The 23,995-nt window shown below is 46.2% G+C and overlaps 1 protein-coding gene across 6 annotated transcripts in view; it reads left to right on the forward strand.

Annotated features, from left to right (window-relative positions):
- CAST (calpastatin) overlaps positions 1 to 23,995 on the forward strand; it is a 358,547-nt gene that overhangs the window by 93,722 nt on the left and 240,830 nt on the right. The gene's annotated exons all lie outside the window — the stretch shown is intronic.

Genomic DNA, 23,995 nt, shown 5'->3' on the forward strand with positions numbered 1-23,995 from the left:
TTTTCCTACATTCTATACATGAATGATTCTATTGATGTCAAAGGTCATAGCATAAGGTTCACAGATATAAAAGGTTTGTAGTCTCTTTGCACTTTTTTGTTTGGGTTATATACACTTATATTTATGGATGGAGGGAACAGCACAAAGAAAGGTGCATTAAGGCTTCCAAAATAAAGTGATGGTCTTACAGATAAGCGGAATTAGTTCAAACACAGCCTGTAACATGGCAGCTAGAAACTTATGGGCGGGTGCTTTATTTCTCTCCATGTTATGTATCAATAAGACTTAGTACATAGGCCCCACAGAACACTTTCTGGCTGCACTCTAGCGCACTGATTGCAATCTGTCCCATACAGGTGTGTACCCTCAGCCTTCCATTTCAATAAATGACTTATTCACAGGTGTGGGAACTTGCTGTATCCGCACATAATGGCTTTTGACCTCATATACACTGTTAAGGTATTCAACTTGAATTCAGGTTCTGGAAGTTTATTTTTCCTGTTTTACAAGCTTTCAGAGAGTTTAACATTATCACAGAATTTCCAGTACACATCAGTGTAATCCCATAATGCTATACTGTCACCTATGTAAAAGATTTTACTATGGTCAAAGAGAAGAAAAAGGAGCTGTAAATGTAATCAGAGTAACCTGTTCACGTAAATAGCAATCTTCTTACACAGGACAAGCTCACTAATCATTGCTTCACTGATGAATAACTGAAATGTCTCACTCAGAATGTCCCTGTACTCCAGAACAGGTTATTATAATACTGTAGAATTCTATACAGGTAACTGCTGCACTTACTATTCATGTACTACAGTATTATATTTTCTGCTGTGGTTATCATCATATATAAAGACAGGGATCCCAATCGGCAGTCAGGGCACATAAACTAGCCAGATCGTAGCAGCCCCCTCCAACATAACAACATATATATGTTCTAAAGGTGCATAAACACTAGGATGATATCGGCACGGTGTGCCCAATTCAGACACAACATTCTGCGGGATTCTCCGTTGGACCTGCATGCAGGTCTCACAATCGACATCACAAGTGAAGGCCATGCCGCTCCCCCAGACCCCCCTTCCCTCCGCCATCACTCGTCCGACAAGGGCTATTCAAAGCCCATCTCAATTCGACTTTAAAAAAGTTGAATTGAGATGAGTGGGGGGGGGGGGGGGAGAGCCGCGGACAGACGGCGGAGATCAGCAGGGAGACAGGGGACAGCCGCGGCCAGCAGCACCTCATGGCAGCGTCCACTTGCTGGAGCTGGGTGAACGCTGCCATGAGTGACGGCTATTACGCAACCTCCTGCAGCGCTGTGCTGTAGCGCTGCTGTCCCCTGTCTCCCTGCTGCTCTCCCCCGTCTGCCCGCGGCTCTCCCCCCTCTCCTCCTCTCAGGTCCCCCATCTCAGTTCGACTTTTTTTTAAGTCGAACTGAGATGGTCGGAAACGGGCCAAAATCTGTCGGATTTGGCCCCGTTTCCCGCAGAAGCTATACCACCGATTCACGTACTATTCGACAAGTCGAATCCCCCGATTTGTCGAATAAAAATGCTCGGGACTGAATAGGTCGGAACCCCTTCCAACCTGAAAAAGTCGAAAACTGACGTCTTTTCGACAAGACTGCAATTTCTACCCTAATTGAATATACCCCATAGGGTTAAATAATGAACTAAAATAAAAAAAATCAGACATAGTCACTGAAATATAGACATCCTCCTCTTCCCGTTGATATAATTCAGTCAGTATCCAATTAGTCTCCAGTAATGATCAGTATTTCAGATCAATACATTTCTTGCTTTAATACATCTCTATGGTTTTATACTATGTTGTCCCCTTTTATGATTTCACTCTAAAGTATAAAGGACACCATTGGACCATTGTGTGGAAACCATTACTACTGAGGAACCAGATTACTCTAAGGCCTTGTTCTTATTATCGATGCAGGCATGCGCAAGGTCTTAAACTGTGATCACACGCAATCAGTTTAAGAGCCTGGGGGGGGGGGGGGGGGGGGGGGCGACGCCACGTTTTATGGGCGTAGATGCACAATTTAGGAGGCGTTGTTCCGATAACATAGCAGGTGTGACTTGACCTTTTGCGGGGCAGCCGTGGTGGCTGCGTGATGTCTTACGCAGCCGCTGCGACCCAGAAAATGGATGCCCTCCGACTGCCTTCGCAGTTAGGCTGCATAGGCAGGTTGCAACCTTAATCATGCGAGCATATTGCTGTATAGCGATGTGCTCGCATGTTAGCGTGGAAGGGGAGCAGGACCTGGCATGCGGGGTGGCCTTGCCATGTGCTGGGCAGCCCCCTCTGCATGTTAGAGAAGCAAGTTGAAATTTTGCAATTTTTCGCAAATCTACAACTTAATCTGAATTAGTCCCTTACTTTACATGACATACTGAAACCAACCTTCTATGTGTAAGATAAATATATAAGGTAAAATATCTCACACAACTATAGGTCCACTATCATTCGAGGGCTGGTACTTTTAAAGACAGAGAATACATTTAAACTCAGTTTTGCAAATAAGTATTAATGTACAGCACACATAACTAGGTTAAGCAATTAACCTAAAGCCTTTAATTAAAACATTCTACATACAATAATCACCTTTACGTTATTAAACAATTCTAATTTTAAATTTTAATTAGATAAATAAGCATTTAATTAGCTGTTCTTTTGGCGTCATCCTTATAAATACTGTATATAAAGCAAAGCTATGATGAAAAAGTACCTATTGAAATGAACTTATATATTTGGATTCAGTAATATTATTTGCAAACAAGAAATGCAAAAACAACTATGTATTGCAGCTGCTATTCTCTACAGTAATGTTTATTTTTTATTATAATTACAGTGTTCCATCTCCATACCACCCACTTTATATCACCACCTCTGCTTTAACACCAGTTCAAAATGCTGGGTAGTAATGACACATCTTCTGGTTCTGTACTGCTGGGTCATGGGCGATCCTCCCCACCTCCTGACCACAGCTGTCATTGTCAGCCATCGGGTGCAGAGGTGGTGCCAGGAACCAAGTCAGATGTTGTTTGCAGAGTTCAAGACTGACCACTGTACACTGCTGTGGCATCAGAGTGGTATTGCATTGTTGCAGGAAATCCAAGTGATGTCAGCATTTGTTGTCACTAGGATTTTCCTCCGAGTTCTTTCTTGTGATAGCTTAATCAGCTATACTAGACAGCATTACTATTAGATCCATATTGATATGGATGTAATACTGTCATTTATTGTAATTGCTCATAGATCCAGAGTAATACAAAAATAGAGGAGACCCCCTGGAGTGTCTGGTGACTCTAACTCTCCTATTTAATCAAAAAGTTAAATATAAAAGTAGAAAAACAAAAAGGAACACAATAAATCACATTTCTGTCTGATGTCCTTATAACTTCTTCAGGCCTTGATTAAAAGTATACATGTTTGGTAACGCTATAATCGGTAGAACTAGACAAATGCAGCTTACAGTGTAGTATGTGTCTAGGATTGCTCTGAACATGTAACTAACTATCGGAAATATGTAGGAGGGTAAGTGTAATTGATGTCTCTTTTTGCTTAGCTAAATTACATAAAATAAAAGCTATTATAATAAGTTGTCAATAGCCCTGTTATAATATTTTTCTGAGGCATAAAAATATTATAACATTTTCATGGTTACAGTGAAACACTAAAACGAGTGAATATGTGCTTGGTTATTTAGATGTAATCCACCGCCCATGGTGAAGTGGCTAAGCTGCTATTCATATTTATTTTTGTTATATCTTCCAATCTAATGCCAATGGCTCCGGGTTGGTATCGATATCCCGGCTGTTGGGATCCCGGCGCCCAGCATACCGGCGCCAGGATCCTGACCGCCAGAATGCCGGCAGAGGGGGGAGTACAAAAGAGCCCCTTGCGGGCTCACTGTGCTCGCCACGCTGCGGGCGCGGTGCGCTATTTATTCTCCCTCCACTGGTGTCGTGGATACCCCAAGATGGAGAATAGTTGTCGGTATCCCGGCACAGGTATGCTGAGCGCCAGGATCCCGATAGCCGGGATATCGAATGCATCCCCAATTGCTCCAGTATGGAAAATAGACTTACCGATGTGTCTAGCCTACCTGTACGTTAAACAGCCGTTCAGGTAACACCGTGCCGTGGCATGACTTGGTAGTGCTGAGTGTCTTTACGTGTGACCTTTTCAAATAAAATGCTTTATATTCACAAAATGCTGTAAATAGGACGTACAAGCAGCCGATGCTGACCAAAATGATATGCGGCATGCCTACATTCTGTGTGTGACTGCGGCTCTATCTGATTATGAAATGGTACGTTACAGTGTTTTCCTAGAAAACACAGTAATGTATCATTTCGTATGCAGTTACAGCCACAGGCGCACAGAGAATAGAGGCATGCTGCATATTATTGTAATTGTCTGCTTCTGCATCCTTTCCGCATAGCGTTGTGAATAAGACACATTTTTGGAAAAAAGACACCTGACATTAAAGGGTAAATGCAGGGGCAGATTGGGATGCCAGGACGCCAGACCAATCCCTGTTTAGCCGGTCCCAACGTCCCCTCCGCAGCCTTCACTTTCCCCTACCCCAGGCTGGCTCCATTCGGGCAGCGCTGGGATACAGCTTCTGTGCATGCATAAAAGTGCAAAGAGGCTCAGTTGTGCACGCTACCTCCTCTCTCACTGCGGAGGTGTAGCCCGCGTCCACCATCATGTACAAGCTCCCCTGGACCACTCAGGGAGAGATGGGTGTGAGCTGCTGGAGGAGCGGGACCCGTCACTCAGGCTGTCCTTCCTGTGTCAGCCAGCTATCAGCGTGGAGGGATCGACTGTGGCCGGGACCCGGGAGCTGCACAGAAAAGGTCATCTTAACTAACTATTCCTGTCCACTTCTATCCTGCCCCCTGCTACTCCCCTTTTATTACTCCCAGCCTGCCCCCTGCACTCCACCACTACTGCTCCCAGCCTGCCCCCTGTGCTTCACCACTACTGCTCCCAGCCTGCCCCCTGTACTCCACCACTAATGCTCCCAGCCTGCCCCCTGCACTCCACCACTACTGCTCCCAGCCTGCCCCCTGTACTCCACCACTACTGCTCCCAGCCTGCCCCCTGTACTCCACCACTACTGCTCCCAGCCTGCCCCCTGCACTCCATCACTACTGCTCCCAGCCTGCCCCCTGTGCTTCACCACTACTGCTCCCAGCCTGCCCCCTGTACTTCACCACTACTGCTCCCAGCCTGCCCCCTGCACTCCACCACTACTGCTCCCAGCCTGCCCCCTGTACTCCACCACTACTGTTCCCAGCCTGCCCCCTGTACTCCACCACTACTGCTCCCAGCCTGCCCCCTGCACTCCACCACTACTGCTCCCAGCCTGCCCCCTGTACTCCACCACTACTGCTCCCAGCTTGCCCCCTGCACTCCACTACTACTACTACTCCCAGCCTGCTCACTTCTTCCAACTTCTACTCCCATCCTGCTCCTCCGTCTATTAGTCCCAGCCTGACCCTTGCTCTCCACCACTACTACTCCCATCCTTCCCCCTGTTCTCTACCACTACTACTCCCAGCCTGCCCCCTGATATCCACCACTACTACTCCCAGCCTGACACTAGCTTCCCACCAATACTACTCCCAGCCTGCCCCCTGATCTCCAACACAACTCCCAGTCTGCCCCTGCACTACTACTACTCCCATTCTGCCACCTGCTCCTACCTCTTGTTCTGCACTTCTGATACTCCCATCCTGCTCCCTGCTTCCCACTATTACTGCCACCCTGCCTGTAGACATTGAGGGGCCCATTTATCAAAAAGTATTTGCCGCTATGTCCCCATTTTCGAGGGTTAGCCGCAAATACTAGGTATCACCTGAATGTATGAAGGGGGGATCGCAGCAGGTATCGGAGATACCTGCTGCGATCCCTCCATTTCCGCCTGCAGCCTGCACTCCGTTGTCACCTGCATCCAGCCCGCAGCTACCGCAATCTCCTGATTGTGGTAGACAATTGTAGCCTATGGTCTACATATCATGGGATGTAGTTCTGGCAGGGTTCCACAGGTACCCTCCGCCGGAAATGGCCCCTGTGCACAGCTGTCACTATTCCTTTCGGAGCCCTTGTCCCTGCATGTGCAGGGTGATACATGCCGTCGATAGGATCGCATATTGCAATGCAATCCTGGGCAGTAAGATACCGCCCAGATCGCATACAATATGCGATCCTTGATAACTGGGCCCCTGAAAGTGGGCGTCTCAATCCTTGCATATTCAGATGCACAGACGTAACTGCAGAAAAAGACGTAAGGGGGTCTGCAACTGCATCCAACTCTGAATCAGGCACTATAAGGAGGAATACGTCCCCAACAGACCCCACCACTCAACAAACCCCGACCCCATTAGGGTTGCTTCCATCAGTTTCCCGGGCTAGTTTTTCATCCCAATCCGCCCCTGGGTAAATGTATGAAGCAGTGATAACGGTGGAGAAGTGAGCCAGTGGAGAAGTTGCTCTGTATAATTTTATAGTATGCAAATTATAAATGTTACTTCAATGCTGATTGGTTGCCATGGGCAACTTCTCCAATGGCTCTCTTCTCCACTCTTGTCACTGCTTCATACATTTACCTCTAAAAGAGTTGCACAGGACTTGTCAGCTCCCTTACGGCAGGCATCTGCCGACACATGGCGTATTGAGGCAAGATGTATGAGGACACACCTGTAGACATACACTTCAGTGGTGAATGAGGTTTCTTCTGAGTAGGTTAATAAACAATTGTTTAGCATATTGTCAGGCAGCTCCATAAGCGGAATCTTGCTGTCCATGGCTTTCATGCTCAATCACACACACAGAGGACATCAGGATAGGTGCAGAGTCATGTTTCAGGATTTATATAGGATGTAATACATACTGTTGGTGCAGGCCAGGCAGTAGGGAGCATTCACTGAATGAAACTTGTGACCAACCAACACCCCTTTCACATCTCCAATGCCGGATCCCACCCGGGAATTGGAAACAGGTGGGATCCGGCATTGGATCCTAACAGCAGGCTTCCCGACCCTGCAACATGCCGAGTCGGTTGCCATAGTGGCGGAGCCGGCAGTGGGGGCAGATGCGGCGCTGGATGATGAGCTTTCTCCGCACCGCCTCTCACTATGTAGTGAACGGGTCCCGGGTCGCATTGACACAGGAACCTGTTTACACTGCCACTGACCTGGTATTCAACCCGGGAATAACCCTTTTTATAACCCGGGATCAGGCAACATGGGAATTCTCCATGGCCCCTTTCACATTTCACACGGGTCACTGTGCACATGGTTTTGACGATTAGAGTACAAATTAGCTGCTGCGATCAGGTCTGAATTAGGCCCTGACCCCACAGGGGCACCGCTTCCCACCACATCAGCACCGCCTCTGACCCCTCCACTATCTTGCTATCTTGACTGTTCTTATATATCAGGGATTAGTAAAAAATCATTATAATTATTATTTTTTTTACTGCTGTTCCCAGGCCACGCTTAGCCCTAGGCTTCAGAGAAAGCCCTAGACAGCTGCATGCAATTATTTAAATGACTAGCAGAACTATTATTTAAATGACTGGCAGGTGTACAAGACAATTATGAGAACGGTCTTGTCATTGGATCTCTACTACGCAGACACTGTACAATAGGTCAGTATAGGTGAGAAAGCAAAATATGTGTCAGTCATTCATAACATTTTTTGTGTAATTTCAGAGGTATACTTGGGGTGTGACGAATGTGGTGCAATACTCTGAATTTGTAATGTGTGATCTAAATCATATTGGAGATTATATGGGATAGAATTTCCCATTATTGTGGAAGTCTCTGTAATAAGAAAAACAATAAGTGATTATCTTTCCCTGTGATGAATGATATGTTGACGCTTAGGTTGGCACTCTCTGCGCGACTGTTCTATTTCCTTTTTAGCACATTAGATTTGGCAATGTTTTCCTCAGACCAGTATAGCAATACTTGCTGACCTCAGAGACTACTAGATAATTAAAAAAGTGACAATCAAGGCTGGTTGACATAAAGATGTTTATGGGAGAACTTCTCTGTTCCAGTGTAATGATTTTGTATAACTTGTAATTAAAACTTATTGTAAAGGCGACTTTACAGGTGTGACATTGTCCAACAATTTATTTGTCTCAGATGATTACAGCTGTAGTTGTATTGGGGATACTTCCTTCACATCTTCTACATGGACGTACTCTTGGAATGTCATTGCAGAACCGTACATTAAAATACTTTGTAAGTCCATCATCAGACTAAGCAATCAGTGGTTACCAATAATGTTCAGTTTACTGTATGTTATGGTGCCACACTTATATGACAGACAGAAAATAGCCAGATGTGGGCGGGCACTGTTGGAATTTAATAGAATAGCTGGGGCTACAGAGAGTATCGGTGAGCTCCAGATCTTTATGGACTGATTAACAATAGTCAGCCTCCCAGACCTACACCCAGTGCAACAGTCTGCATTCAGCCCCTACCGCTGTACTGGCTCAGCAGTGGCACTGACTATAAGACACCCAATGGGCATGGAGCTCATTATGACATCAGTAGACCTGGGCAAGTGTAAGTTGTATGCCACGTCTGCCTTTAGCAGCAGAACCTACTGTTAACCTATATGAGATGATTGCAGATTTGTTGAAGACAACAGACATTTTAATATGCATTTATTTTTTTATATATAGCACTAAAAGTAATACCCAATTATATGACACATAGAGGAGTAATGCCATCAAAATAATGGCAAAAAAATGTCACCAGGTGGCTCCAGAGGTGGGGCTGCAGGTTAGTTCAAATTTCAAATAGGGGAATCACACCAACTGTCACCAACTGCCATTTCACACTGACTCATTAGCAGTTGGTGTGGCTCCCATATCTGAATTTTGAACTGAGCTGCAGCCCCTCCTCTGGAGCAGCCCCTGGGTTATGTAAATACATTTTCAATTATAGATCATTAAAACAACTTGTCCGTTAAATAAAAACGTTTCCTCCCACAACCCTTCATAATTGTCCCTCATGCATGGATCTGAGGCTATCCAGACATTATAGTGCTCAGCTCCAGGGGCGTCGGAATACTTGACAGAGGCGCAGGGGAGAGGGAACGCTTACCAGCGGATCACTGCGGAGACTACAGTCCCACTTTGGAAAGTCTGCCGCTGCTGCATGCTGCCCCATGTCCTGTGTCCTGGCCGGCTCTTCACACTGATGCATTACTGGGAGGAGGCGTGCCCATGCTGAGCCAGCTGAGACTCCCCTCCCCCCCCCCCCTCCTCCCAGTAATGTATCTGTGTGAAGAGCCGGCTGTGATGTCAGTGTATTAGAATGCTTAATATTTGTAGACACTCCCTTACTAATATGTGTAAGCCTGAATCTTCAGTGATGGTCCCTGGGACCAGGGGGATGCTGGGGAAGTGGGTGGTCCAGTGTGCAGTGTGCCTGGAGTTGGTGATGGAATAAAACAGCACAGCAGTGAACTCACATGTCTCTGTGTCCTTATGACTGGATTTACAAACATATGAACAAAACATGGTGTCAGAAGAAGTTTAACTTGGATTGCTAGTGCTCTCAGAGTGTGAAAGAATCTTGCAGAAGTCTGTAAGGCTGTGATACTCAGTGTCTGCAAAGCCTGCCGTGTGCTCCTCTCTTCAAACAGTGAGTAACCAACCGACATGCTGATGTCTGGTAACTTGTCTGAAAACTGGAAAAGATTTAAGCAAAGGTTTAATATATATCTTGCTGCATGTGGAGCTGATACAGAGGCTGACAAAACTAAGGCATCCATTTTCCTCCGTGTGATAGGAGAGGATGTGCTGGACATTTATAATAGCTTTCAGTTTGCTGATGGGCAGAATATGGGGGGTAATTCCAAGTTGATCGCAGCAGGAATTTTGTTAGCAGTTGGGCAAACCCATGTGCACTGCAGGGGAGGCAGATTTAACATGTGCAGAGAGAGTTAGATTTGGGTGTGGTGTGTTCAATCTGCAATCTAATTTGCAGTGTAAAAATAAAGCAGCCAGTATTTACCCTGCACAGAAATAAAATAACCCACCCAAATCTAACTCTTTCTGCACATGTTATATCTGCCTCCCCTGCAGTGCACATTGGGGGTCATTCCAAGTTGTTCGCTCGTTGCCGATTTTCGCTATACTGCGATTAGTCGCTTACTGCGCATGCACAAGGTTCGCAGAGCGCATGCGCTTAGTTATTTTACACAAAAGTTAGGTATTTTACTCACGGCATAACGAAGCTTTTTCATCGTTCTGGTGATCGTAGTGTGATTGACAGGAAGTGGGTGTTTCTGGGCGAAAACTGGCTGTCTTCTGGGAGTGTGCGGAAAAACGCTGGAGTGTCTGAAGAAACGGGGGAGTGTCTGGGCGAACGCTGGGTGTGTTTGTGACGTCAAACCAGGAACGAAACTGACTGAACTGATCGCAATGTAGGAGTAAGTCTGGAGCTACTCAGAAACTGCTAAGAAATTTAAATTCGCAATTCTGCTAATCTTTCGTTCACAATTCTGCTATGCTAAGATACACTCCCAGAGGGCGGCGGCTTAGCGCGTGCAATGCTGCTAAAGCAACTAGCGAGCGAACAACTCGGAATGAGGGCCATGGTTTTGCCCAATTGCTAACAAACTTAGTGCTGCGATCAACTCAGAATTACCCCCATGGTGCTATATTCTATAATGCAAAAGTTTGAAGATTACTTTGTGCCAAGGAAATATGTGACATATGAAAGATATAAGTTTTTCACATGTGATCAGAAGTCTGTAGATGGATTTGATCAGTATGTTACAGAGCTGCAATCACTCAGGAAAACCTGTGAGTTTGGTGATTTAAAGGATTCACTGATTAGAGATTGTATTGTCTGTGGAATACCTGATAATGGACTCAGAGAGAGACTGCTGAGAGAGCAAGACCTAACACTAGATAAGGCAGTGACTATGTGCAGATCTGCAGAAATAACTAGATTTCAAGCCAAAACGTTACACAAGGAAGTTGATGCTGCTGTACATGTAGTGCAGAAAACAGAGCCAAGCAAACCTCCATTCTCAAGAATGAAGCAGTCTAAGCCACAGTCTAATAAGGAAATGTGTAGTAGATGTGGAAATGCTCACAATCCTTAAATGTGCCCGGCTTATGGCATGAAATGTGGTAGACTTAATCACTTTGCCAAATGCTGTAAAATGAAAAGTGAAACAACCAATGTGCATGCTGTTAAACAAACAGAGGAATTCTTTGTGGATTGCATTGAACTTTGCAGTGCAGATAAGAAAGAATGGATTGTCCCTTTAACTGTGAACAAGATTGTTGTTCCCTTTAAGCTTGATACTGGCGCGCAGGTGAATTTAATATCGTTTCAAGACTATAAGACTTTTAGAGTAAAACCTAAAATTCATCCAGCCAAAGTTAAAGTTACAAGGTACACTGGGGAGGAAATTCCTGTGAAAGGTACATGCTTAGTGACACTGAAATATAAGGGACAACAGTTTAAAACATCTCTACTGATTGTGGATAAAAATGTGCAACCGATTCTAGGATTAAGTTCCTGTGAGAAACTAAGCTTGCTAAAGAAAGTTTTTATGGTGACATCACAAGTAGAATATGACTGCAAATCGATGTTTACAGAATACAGAGACTTGTTTGAAGGTCTAGGTTGTTTGCCTGGAGAGCATAAAATAAATATAGACACGCAAGTTTCTTCAGTGATACACCCCTGTAGAAAAGTGCCGTTTGCGCTGAGAGAAAAACTGAAACAAGAATTAAATTGCATGGAAGCCTTGGGTGTGATACAGAAAGTTGATGAACCTACTAAATGGGTAAGCTCCTTAGTAATTGTTGAAAAGAAAAATGGACAACTCAGAATATGTCTAGACCCCAGAGATTTAAACAAAGCTATTAAAAGAGAACATTTCAAACTACCAACCAGAGGTGAAATCATGTCGCAATTTGCGGGAGAAAAATGGTTCAGTAAATTGGACGCATCTTCAGTATTCTGGCAAATGAAGCTAGATGAGGCCAGCTCAAAGCTTTGTACATTTAATACACCAGAAGGTCGATACAGATTTCTTCGACTACCATATGGAATATTGTCTGCTCCAGAAGTATATCACAAAAAGATACACATGATTTTTGAACATATTCCAGGTGTTGAAACAATGATGGATGACATTATTGTCTGGGGATCTACAAAGGAAGAACATGATTCTAGATTGAGACAAGTAATGGAACTTGTCAAGAAAGTGAATCTAAAGCTAAACAAGGACAAATGTGAATTTGGCGTGAATACACTTACCTTTATGGGCGACGTGGTCTCGGATCAAGGTGTAAAACCAGACCCAAGGAAAATATCAGCCATAGTGAACATGGAACGTCCTAACAACAAAGACGATGTCAGAAGATTCCTAGGAATGATTACTTACTTAGGAAAGTTTATTTCTCAACTCTCTGAACGAACAGCCTCTATTAGATGGTTGTTGGACAAAGATAACGAGTGGATGTGGTTACATGAACAAGAAGAAAGTTGGCAAAACTTGAAACAGATCATTACAGAGCAACCAGTGCTAAAATTCTTTGATCCTGCGAAAAGAATAAGAATTTCAGCAGATGCTTCGCAATTTGGCCTAGGCTCAGTGATGTTACAAGAACATGAGGATACATGGCAACCAGTAATCTATGCATCAAGAGCACTGACAAGTGCTGAAACAAGGTATGCTCAGATAGAAAAAGAACTTCTAGCGATCACATATGCATGTGAGCGATTTCATCAGTTTGTGTATGGTCAAACATTTACAGTGGAAACTGACCACAAGCCATTGGTAGCTATCATGACTAAATCATTACATTCCCCATGAGAATTCAACGAATGCTTATCAGACTACAGAAATATGATGTACACTTGCTGTACTGTCCCGGCAAATACATGTACATTGCTGATACACTTTCTCGTGCTGTGGACAAAAGTGAAGGTTCCAAAAGTCTGATGGATGAAGAGATAGAAGCCTATGTTAATTTGATCGTAGCTTCTCTACCAGTGTCTCTTGCAAGACAAGAACAGATTAGGAAAGAAACTGAGACAGATGACACAATGAAAGTGTTGAAAGATATCATTCTGAAAGGTTGGCCAGCAGAAAAACATGCGTGCCCGCTGTCTATCCATGATTATTGGATGTACCGCAGTGACCTTACAGTTGTCAATGGTATTATTTACAAAGGCAATAGGTTTGTCATACCTGCACGACTAAGAAAAACTATGCTGTGCAAGGTACATGAAGGCCACTTAGGAGAAGAAAAATGTAAGCGGAGAGCGTGTGAAATTATGTATTGGCCAAGAATGAACCAAGACATAGCACAGACTACAGCTACATGTGAATTATGTCTTACGTATAGACCGAAACAACGAGTCGAGCCACTGAGTCCTCACGCAGTGTCAGAGAGACCGTACCAGAAAGTTGGCGCAGATTTCTTTGATTGTAATGGGAAAACGTACATTGTCGTGACTGATTATTACTCTAACTACCCTGAGGTGAAGACACTACATACAACTACTAGTAAAACCGTAATCAATTGCATGAAGTCAATCTTTGCAAGGCATGCTGTTCTTATGGAAGTGTTCACTGACAATGGTCCTCAGTTATCCAGTGCTGAATTTAGACAATTTGCTGATGAGTGGGAATTTGTCCATACTACGTCAAGTCCCCACTATCCATGCTCAAATGGGTTGGAGTAAAAACTGTAAAGAGTCTCATGAAAAAAGCTCAAGAAGGTAAAGAAGATTTCTACAAAAGTCTTTTAATCTACCGCAGTACACCTTTACAGAATGGACTTTCTCCTGCACAAATGCTGATGGGAAGGAGGATTAGAGCAAATCTCCCGATACATGATGAACTGCTTAATACACATAACTCAGCGTTGGTCAGACTGAATAAGGAACGTCAACAGGCGAAACAGAAACTGTTCCATGACAGGCGAGCAAAAAGCTTATCTGATCTAAAATCGGGTGACCAAGTCCGTCTCAGAGATCATGAGAAAGGTATTTGGGTGCAGAAAGGTATTGTGCAAGCACAAGTAGCACCAAGATCTTATACTATACGTACAGAGCGTGGAACGGAAGTAAGAAGAAATCGGGTGGATTTAAGATCTCAACCTAACCATAATGAAGACAACATGACTGAAGAATACCCTTCATCTGACATGTATGATGATCCTGATAATGGTGAACAAACCACGATTCTAGAAAGGTCCAACATGGTCAATGAAACACAGACTGTGTATGAAAGACCCAAAAGGGAAATACGCAGACCTGAGAGACTCATTGAAACGTGTTAGATGATGTTCTTAATATGACGTTGTTAATTGTTGCATTGAAGCGTACAGGGCTTATCTTTAAAGAAAAGAGGATGTGATGTTAGTGTATTAGAATGCTTAATATTTGTAGATACTCCCTTACTAATATGTGTAAGCCTGAATCTTCAGTGATGGTCCTTGGGACCAGGGGGATGCTGGGGAAGTGGGTGGTCCAGTGTGCAGTGTGCCTGGAGTTGGTGATGGAATAAAACAGCACAGCAGTGAACTCACATGTCTCTGTGTCCTTATGACTGGATTTACAAACATATAAACAAAATACCGGCCACAGGAAATGGGGCAGCATGCAGCGGCGGCAGACTTTCCAAAGTGAGACTGGAGTCTCTGGCCCTCCGCTGTGATCTGGCGGTAAGCGCTCTCCGCATGTAGGGGGGGGGGGGGTAGGTGTAATCGTTGGGGGAACGCCAAAAGCTTTTTTCTTCACACCCCACCCAACCAGATAACGTTGTGGCACCCCAGCTCAGCTCCTTCCTACAGCCTAGGCGGCTGTGGTTCTAGAATCATATTTCCATGCTTTCATCTTGCTTCTAGACTACACCATAATATTCTATGGGCGGTATTCAAATGATATATCACGCCCAATCTCCTTTCTAAAGTGATTCCCATTATCGCGCATACTGCGCACATAATAATCAGGTTTAGCTGTGTAAAGAGTTCGGTGCTTCGCTACCCTAGGGGTAGCGAGCTGAAATGATGATACCACGCCCCCGAGGGCAGAAACAGAACGGGTGTGGAAGGGGGTGAAAAGAATTGAATAACGCCCTATAGGTCATAGCTTTCTATCATGGAAATGCAGTGATAAGCAGGTGATATGCTCTGCTCTGAGTTGTGATGGTAAAGCGTGCTGCCTCAACAGCCATATCAGCGTACTTTACAGGTCATCTGTGTGGCCATATTACTTGCTGATCTGCTTAGTTGGTAGTTATGATAAACTGGCGGTTTATGGGCTGCATTACAGTTATCAGCTTCCCTGTAGCACTTAGGGACAGATAATATTAGAATGCTGGGCATAAGACCAGCATTTAAGAGGCGCCATCCATGCCACTTCCCAGGTTACACAGTATCATCGAACCGAGGGTACTGGTATTGGCAGTTTCTTATATAGTGCAACATATTCCTCTGCACTTTACAATTGGAATAAACAGTGATACGATAAACTGGGTAATAGAGGTAGGATGGCCCTGCTCACAAGCTTACATTCTATAGGGAAAAAGGAAGGCTACACAAGGATAGTCTCTATCTATGGCATATCAGTCACCTGATGGGATGTTATTAGATATGAATGCTTCTGAAGGTTATGTGGGCGGTTCAGGAATTTGATAGGCTTGCCTGAATACGTGAGTTTTCAGGGAACTCTTGAAAGTTTGGAGGCTAGAGGAGAATCTTATTGTGCGTGGGAGGGCATTCATTACGGTGGGTGCTGCCCGAAGAAAGTCCTGCAATTGTGAATGAAAGCGAGTGATCCGTGCAGAAGAGAGACGCAGGTCTTGTGCAGAGCAGAGAGGTCGAGTTGGGAGATATTTTGAGATAAGCGAAGAGATATATGTTGTAGTTTGTTTAATAGCTTTATATGAGGGTAGAAGTATTTTATATTGAATACGGTAGAATATGGGCAACCAATGGAGGGACTGACAGAGAGGATCAGCAGATTATGAACGTCTTGCTAGGAAGATTAGCTTTGCAGCTGCATTCAAAATGGATTGTATTGGTGAAAGTCTTTTCTTGGGAAGACCAGTAAGGAGACTATTGTAATTATCAATGCCGGAGATGATGAGTGCATGGATTATAGGCCCTACACACTGGCCGATTTGTTTGAAAGATATGAACGATCTCGTTCATAAATGAACGAGAACTCGTTCATATCTTTCAGTGTGGAGGCTCCAGCGATGAACGATGCGCGGCCCCGCGCTCGTTCATCACTGGTCCCCCGTCGGCTGTGCATGCAGGCCAATATGGACGATCTCGTCCATATTTGCCTGCACTTCAATGGAGCCGCGTGACGGGGGGAGTGAAGAAACTTCACTCCCCCCGTCACTCCCCCCCCCCCCCCCCCCGCCGCCGCCGGGTCGCTCGTCGGCCGTATCCGCCGTCGGGCAGCTCAGCGGCGGATCGGCCAGTGTGTAGGGCCCTTTAGAGTTTTTACAGTGTCTTGTGTAAGTCTGTGTCACCCCTGTCTGTCTACCCCTCCTCTTAGAATGTAAGCTCTCACAAGTAGGCCCTCTTCCCTCATGTGCTTATCCTTTTCTTACTTTAATAATCTTCAACTGCACCAAATCCCGCGGTCTTCTGCCACCTGATACTTATTTCAGTGTTATCTGCTGATGTAGCTGTGTTTATTTACCCTGTACTTGTCCAATATTGTCTTCAACTGTAACGGGCCCTACAGACTCGGCGACCCGCCGCCGAGCTGCCAGACCGCCGATACGGCAGACGACTCCATAGCACTGCATGCTAGTATGGACGAGATTGTCCGTATTGGCCTGCATGCATAAGCGACGGGGCACCAAAGATGAACGAGTGCGGGGCCATGCATTGTTCATCGTTGGTTCCTACACACTGAACAATATGAACAAGTTCTCGTTCATTAATGAAAGAGAACGTTCATATGGTTCACTTAAATCTTTCATTGTGTAGGGCCCATAAGTTGCAGTTTTCCGGTTTTGATTATTTGTTTATGTACTCTGTAATTGGGCGCTGCAGAACCCTTGTGGCTCCATATAAATAAAGGATAGTAATAATCATTTCTGCAGCGCGGTACACTGTGTTCCACAGGGAATACATCGGGTTGTAGAGTTGATCTAGAGGCACCAACAGGCTAAAGCTTTGACTGTTCCCAGGATACATTGCATGGCCTCCTCTATAACCCCGCCTCCGGACACTGGAGCTTAGTTTGAAAGTTGATGCCTACATAGCAGGTCACTTAACAGGGGAGCTGCACTAAGCAGCCATGAAAAGAGCTTTTTATAAGAATTCAAGGGCCGCAGCACTTTTTATGTCAATATGACATGCTGTGCTGCGGCTCCATCGCCTCCCCAGCAGCGCTACATACTCCCGCACCACCGCTGCCGCTCTCCAGGATCACGTGGCTGCACATCAGGGAAGAGGTAAGAGGGTCCCCCAGGTGGGACCCGCCGGTAAAACGCATTCCAGTCACGGTCCCAGGAGACGGACTGGCGTGGACACTGTACTGCACAGGGACCCCACTATATCCACCTGGGCAGGGAGCACAGGTCAGATTTAAAAAAATCAATTTTACATAGGTTCCACAGTACTCGGTGGTGAGGACCAGCATAGGGAATAAGGCGCTGACCTGTAGCCCCTCCCCCAGTTCCGGGCGCCATCTATTGCTGGTGTTCTCGCCCTGGAGCTGCATTTTACTCTCCCTCACTCCCTGGCTGAGATTTAGGCTCCATCTTCTACAAGTAACTGTGTCTGGTCTCCGGGACTGCAGGGCTAAGTCTCCTTCTGTAAATCCGCCTGCTTGCTCAGCGCTGTGATTATACAGTCACTTAAGTATTCTACATGCCATTTTAAGACAGTGTTAGTTAAGAACAAGTTTCTCTCTACCGGAATATATAGTACAAGTATCCATCCAGTCTATGACTGTGCATTGATATATATATACAGATGGGTCCACCGTTATCTTGAGTAGTTTTCTGTGCCTAGTCACAACATGACTTATTAGCATAAACCCTTCATCTATTGTTCTCAGCTGCAATACAATACAGAGAACAATACAGCAGGGGATGAAGTCGTTACAGCAGTCTGACTGGTCAGTCACAGTTAATCCTATTAACAGTCAATATAAATTTGGACCCATCTGTATGTGTATGTATATATATATATATATATATATATATATATACACATATCTATTTACTAGTCCAGTGCAGTTTTATTGTTTGCTAAAATAATTTCTGCATTGTAATACCATTGTGACTGTGTGTGCCTGCATCTGCTATATGGATTTTACTCTCTGTGTATTCCAGCTATAGCTATCACTGTATTCTGTACCCTGGGAGGCTAGGTGTATCAGGGTCTCATATATAGTGCTACACAGTATATACTGTTTATTGTGTTTTACTGTGTATTTCAGTCACCTCATACCGCTTTAATTCTCTATTTGTGTCCTGTATTTACTGTCACATAAATCAGGGGGTTATTTGCAGGTATTATGTTTGTCTGGCTTTGTTGTACTGTTACGCTCTACGGCTACATTCACTATAATGTCTGCCACACAGGGTGGGTAATCTGCGGATGTTTCTGCATCATGCAGTGCTTGCACCAAGGGGGAAGTTGTACCTGATTGTTTGTGTATTGGGTGCCATACATCTCCCAGTCAGCCGGCAGCTCCTGATGACAATCAGTAGCCACCTTGGGCAGCTTTCTAAAGTATGCTGAATACGCTTGTGACATGTCTTACGCCCCCTGTGGGACCTCCTGTGCCATTGCAGCCACATATTGTCCCTGTAGTTAATCTGCCCTGGGCGGACACTCTGTCTACCCAGATACAACAATGAAATCAATCTTTGGTGAGACAAAAGTCTACCCCACGTCCCTCTGGGGTCAAGGGGTCATCTAAACGGGCCGCTTCCTCCTCACAATCCACTAATATTTCAGATGAGGATGGGGAATATACTGATCAGTCAGACACTGATACAGTTGCTTCTGACGAGGAACCTACAACTCAGGTTGATGTTCTTGACCTAGTGGAGGCTATTAAGCTGATTCTACAAATTGATGATGAGGTAGATCCCACTACTGCGTCTAAGAAACCTGATAAGTTCAAACGTCAGAAGGTTGCTAAAGTAGTCTTACCACATTCTGACCACTTAATCGACATACGTCAGTAATCCTGGTCTTCTCCAGGAAAGAAATTCTCCCTGTCTATGAAGATGCTGGTTTGTTATCCTATCCCTGCGGAGTTGAGTAACAAGTGGGAATCTCCACCGCCGGTGGACTCTCATGTTGTCCGTCTTGTGGTGTCATCAACTCTGCTTGTCACCACTGTCACCTCACTGAAGGAACCGACGGATAAGCGTGTGGAGGGATGCCTAAAGTCTATTTACTCCCTTACCGGTTCTGTACATAGACCCACTATAGCAGCCTCCTTGGCCGCAAAAGTAATTGAAGCATGGGTTCAGGCATAAGAGGAAGAGCTACCTCAGGATGTTTCTGACACTGCCAGACTGTCTCATATTACCACCGCCTCCCACTATATTCAGGAGGCGTCCTCTGAGGCAGGTGTAATGGTGGCCAAGGCGTCTACCACGTCTAAACTGGCTCACCAAATTCTGTGGTTGAAGTCCTGGAAGGTCGACCTGGACTCCAAAAAGACCTTGGAGGTGCTCCCTTTTAAGGGAGACATCCTATTTAGGGAAGATCTGAACAAGATTGTGACTGACTTGGCGACTGCTAAGACTACATTTCTCCCAAGTAGTAATCCTTCTGCTCCAAAGGCTAAAAATACCACTTTTCGTTGCTTTTGACCTCCAGGGAAAGCAAAAGATTAGGCGTACCCGAGACAGGCTCGTGCTTCCAAAACCACTAAGCCCAAACCTAAACAATCCTGGCCCGCCCGTCAGCCTGCTTCCAATCAAGACAAGCCTTCTGCATGACAGGGTGGGCCTCCCACTGGAGGGATCCCAGGGGGGGAGGCCGACTTCTGCAGTTCACCCAAGCCTGGTTAAATATCACTTCGGACACCAGGGTGCGAGAAGTTGTCTCTCACGGGTACGCAGTCTGTTTCAAGAGACGTCCCCCTCGCCAGTTCTGCACGACGGTCATCCATTCAGATCCGTTGAAGGCGCAAGCTCTACACCTGGTTGTGCGATCCCTCCTGGACACAGGAGTGGTAGTGCCTGTACCTCTGTCCCGGAGAGGCAGGGGATACTAGTCGACCCTGGTTCTAGTCCCGAAACCCAATGAGTCCTTCCGGCCTATACTCAACCTCAAATCACTGACCAAATTTGTGAGAGTGTCCAAGTTCCGTATGGAAACGCTGTGCTCGATTGTACTGGCCATGGAACCCGGAGATTATATGGTATCCCTGGACATACAGGATGCTTACCTGCATATACCTACTGCCATATCGCATCAGCAATATCTGCGGTTTGCTATTGGCAGCCTACAATACACAGCCCCTCGGATCTTCACCAAGGTCATGGCCAAAATGACGGCCATTCTCCACCATCAGGGAATCAGGATCCTGCCGTATCTGGAAGACTTGCTGATCCTGGCGACCTCCCAAGAGGTTCTCCTCAGTCACCTGGAACTGATGGTCCAATTCCTACAAGCATACTGGTGTCTCATCAACTGGACAAAGTCCTCACTGATCCCTGCTCGGAGCATGTTGCATCTGGGGGCACTACTGGACACACACAACCAAAGATTGTTATCTGTCCCCAGAGAAAGTCCTGAAACTTCAGGACAGGATCAGATACTTCCTCTCTCGCCCAAGAGTGTCGATACACACGGCGATGCAAGTACTAGGCCTCATAGTGTTGGCTTTCAACATGGTAGAGTACGCCCAATTTCATTACCACCCTCTTCAGAGGTTAATCCTTTCCAAGGGGGACGGCCTGCCTCATTGGATCAGGTCTCAAATGATCTCCTTGACTCCCGAGGATCGTCTGTCACTGAGCTGGTGGCTACAGGACCAACAGTTGAGCAGGGGCCGACCCTTCTGGATCCCCAACTGGGTTCTAGTGGCTACAGACGCCAGTCTGCGGGGTTGGGGCGCGGTGCTAGAGCAGTACTCTCTCCAGGGTCGGTGGACCAAGGAGGAATCTCTCCTCCCGATAAACATTCCGGAATTGTGGGCAATGGGGGTCATTCCGAGTTGTTCGCTCGTTGCCGATTTTCGCTATACTGCGATTAGTCGCTTACTGCGCATGCGCAAGGTTCGCAGAGCGCATGCGCTTAGTTATTTTACACAAAAGTTAGGTATTTTACTCACGGCATAACAAAGCTTTTTCATCGCTGTGCTGATCGTAGTGTGATTGACAGGAAGTGGGTGTTTCTGGGCGGAAACTGGCCGTTTTATGGGAGTGTGCGGAAAAACGCAGGCGTTCGAGTTGCAAAACGCAGGAGTGGCTGGAGAAACGGGGGAGTGGTTGGGCAAACGCTGGGTGTGTTTGTGACGTCAAACCAGGAACGAAAAGGACTGAGCTGGTCGCAATGGCTGAGTAAGTATGGAGCTACTCAGAAACTGCTAAGAAATTTCTATTCGCAATTCTGCTAATCTTTCGTTCGCAATTCTGCCAAGCTAAGATACACTCCCAGAGGGCGGCGGCTTAGCGTGTGCAATGCTGCTAAAAGCAGCTAGCGAGCGAACAACTCGGAATCACCCCCAGTGTTCAATGCTTTGACTTTTGCCCTGCCTCTGATACAGAACAGACCTGTTCAAGTACAGTCAGACAATGCCACCACGGTGGCATACATCAAGGCGGCACTCAAAGCAATGATGGAAGTGTCAAAAATCCTTAGTTGGGCGGAACGCCATCTGCACGCAATATCGTCAGTGTTCATTCCCGGAGTCCTCAACTGGGAAGTGGATTTCCTCAGTAGTCAGGACATACACGCCGGCGAGTGGAGTCTTCATCTGGAAGTCTTTCAACTCCTAGTGGACAAGTGGGGCCTACCACATGTAGACACATGGCGTCTCGACACAATCACAAGGTTCTGGTCTTTGGATCAAGGACATGGGATCCTCAAGCAGCGTTCGTGGATGCACTGGCATACGTGTTCCCTCCAGTGTCACTCCTGTCCAGGGTACTACGGAAGTTCAAGCAAAAGGAGGAATACTACTTGTAGTCAGTCCAGCGTGGCCCAGACGGCATTGGTTCTCCGACCTGCAGGGTCTTCTACTTCCTCAACGCCCAGACCTCCTCGTTCAGGGCCCTTGTGTCTACCTGGACCTGGCCAGACTGGCTTTGAAGGCGTGGCTCTTGAAGCTTCACTCCTGAGGGCCAAAGGATTCTCCGAGGTGGTTATCCAAACTATGCTAAAGGCCTGCAAACCGGCTTCTGCACGGATTTATTACAGGGTCTGGAATTCTTACTTCACCTGGTGTGCTGCTAAGAATTACGATGCATACAATTTCAGAACTTCCAGACTTTTGGCTTTTCTGCAACAGGGCCTAGACTTAGGCCTTCGTCTGGCCGCCCTTAGGGTTCATATTTCTGCCTTGTCGGTGTGGTTTCAGAGGAAGATTGCGTCTTTCTCTTACGTCCTAGAGGATGCTGGGGTCCATATTAGTACCATGGGGTATGGTCCACCAGGAGCCATGGGCACTTAAAGACTTTGATAGTGTGGGCTGGCTCCTCCCTCTATGCCCATCCTACCAGACTCAGTTTATAAAATGTGCCCGGAGGAGCCGGTCACAGCTAGGGGAGCTTTTCTAGTTTTATTATTTTTTTAAAGATGTTAGGCACAGGGAGGCTGCTGGCAACAGCCTCCCTGCTTTGTTGGACTTAGAGGGGAGTAGTGTCCAACCCTCAGAGGTTAATGGCCTCTATCTCCGCTGACAGGACATTAAGCTCCTGAGGGTGATGATCGTTAGCCCCCGAGGCGACCGCTCACTCCCGCAGCTTGCCGCCACCCCCTAACAGAGCCATAAGATCGCGGTGGTGAGTGTGTCACCGGTGACCGACAAGCGGAGAGCCAGTGTAAATGGCGGCATCAGGGTGTAAGCGCAGTACTGACACTGCGCTCCGGACGGCTCAGCGGTACATCAGGTGGGGCGCTGTGAGAGGCGCCCTGGGCCAGCGCATATACCGTAAAATCTGGTCATCTCTCCTATCAGGGACGTTAGTTCTACTGCTAGAATGCATTACCTCAGACCAGTATAATCCTATAAAGTGCGGGAGGGGGGCGGAGCTTCTCCTCAGAGCCGACCCAGCAGCTCACCAGCGCCATTTTCTTCCTGCAGTTTATCAATAAGAGAAGCTGACAGGGAGAGCTGCCCTCCACACGACTCCAGCTATCCTGTGCGGTACCAGGGGGTTGTAGAAGGGGGGGGGCGGGGGCTGTAAATTACTGTGTAATCTATTAAGGTACACAGTCAGCACCAGGCAATTAATCTGTAACTGTCGACTGGGGCGCTGTGTGGGTGCTGGCTCCAATATCTGTGTTTCTCTGAAGGTACTTGGGGGAAACTGTGTCTGACATTTTCGTGTGTGTGTGTGTGTGTGTGTGTGTGTGTGTGTGTGCGCGCAAATTATCGCATAACCATGTCCAGGGACTCTGTGTCTTGTGCGGCAGAATATGTATCTTCTCCAGAGGAATCCATTCCATGTACTCAGGAATGTAATATTTTGTCTCAGCCTTCCGAAGCCGAGCCCCAGTGTGTAGCTTCTATTAAGGGAATGATATCCCAGATTTCTACTAGGATTGCACATTATGAGACTGAATAACAGATTTTAAAACAATCTGTGGAGGTTTTGCCTGGTTCTGTCCCCACTACCTCAAAATCCAGGATTCTGCGGGTTTCATGGTGGAGGCCATGAAAGACCTGGGTAATCTGACTGCGAGGACTTCGTCCATGGCTGTCTCAGCACGCAGGGGACTCTGGCTATGCCAATGGTCTGCAGA

Source organism: Pseudophryne corroboree, chromosome 1 (assembly GCF_028390025.1).
Source record: "Pseudophryne corroboree isolate aPseCor3 chromosome 1, aPseCor3.hap2, whole genome shotgun sequence".
Lineage (NCBI taxonomy): Eukaryota > Metazoa > Chordata > Amphibia > Anura > Myobatrachidae > Pseudophryne > Pseudophryne corroboree.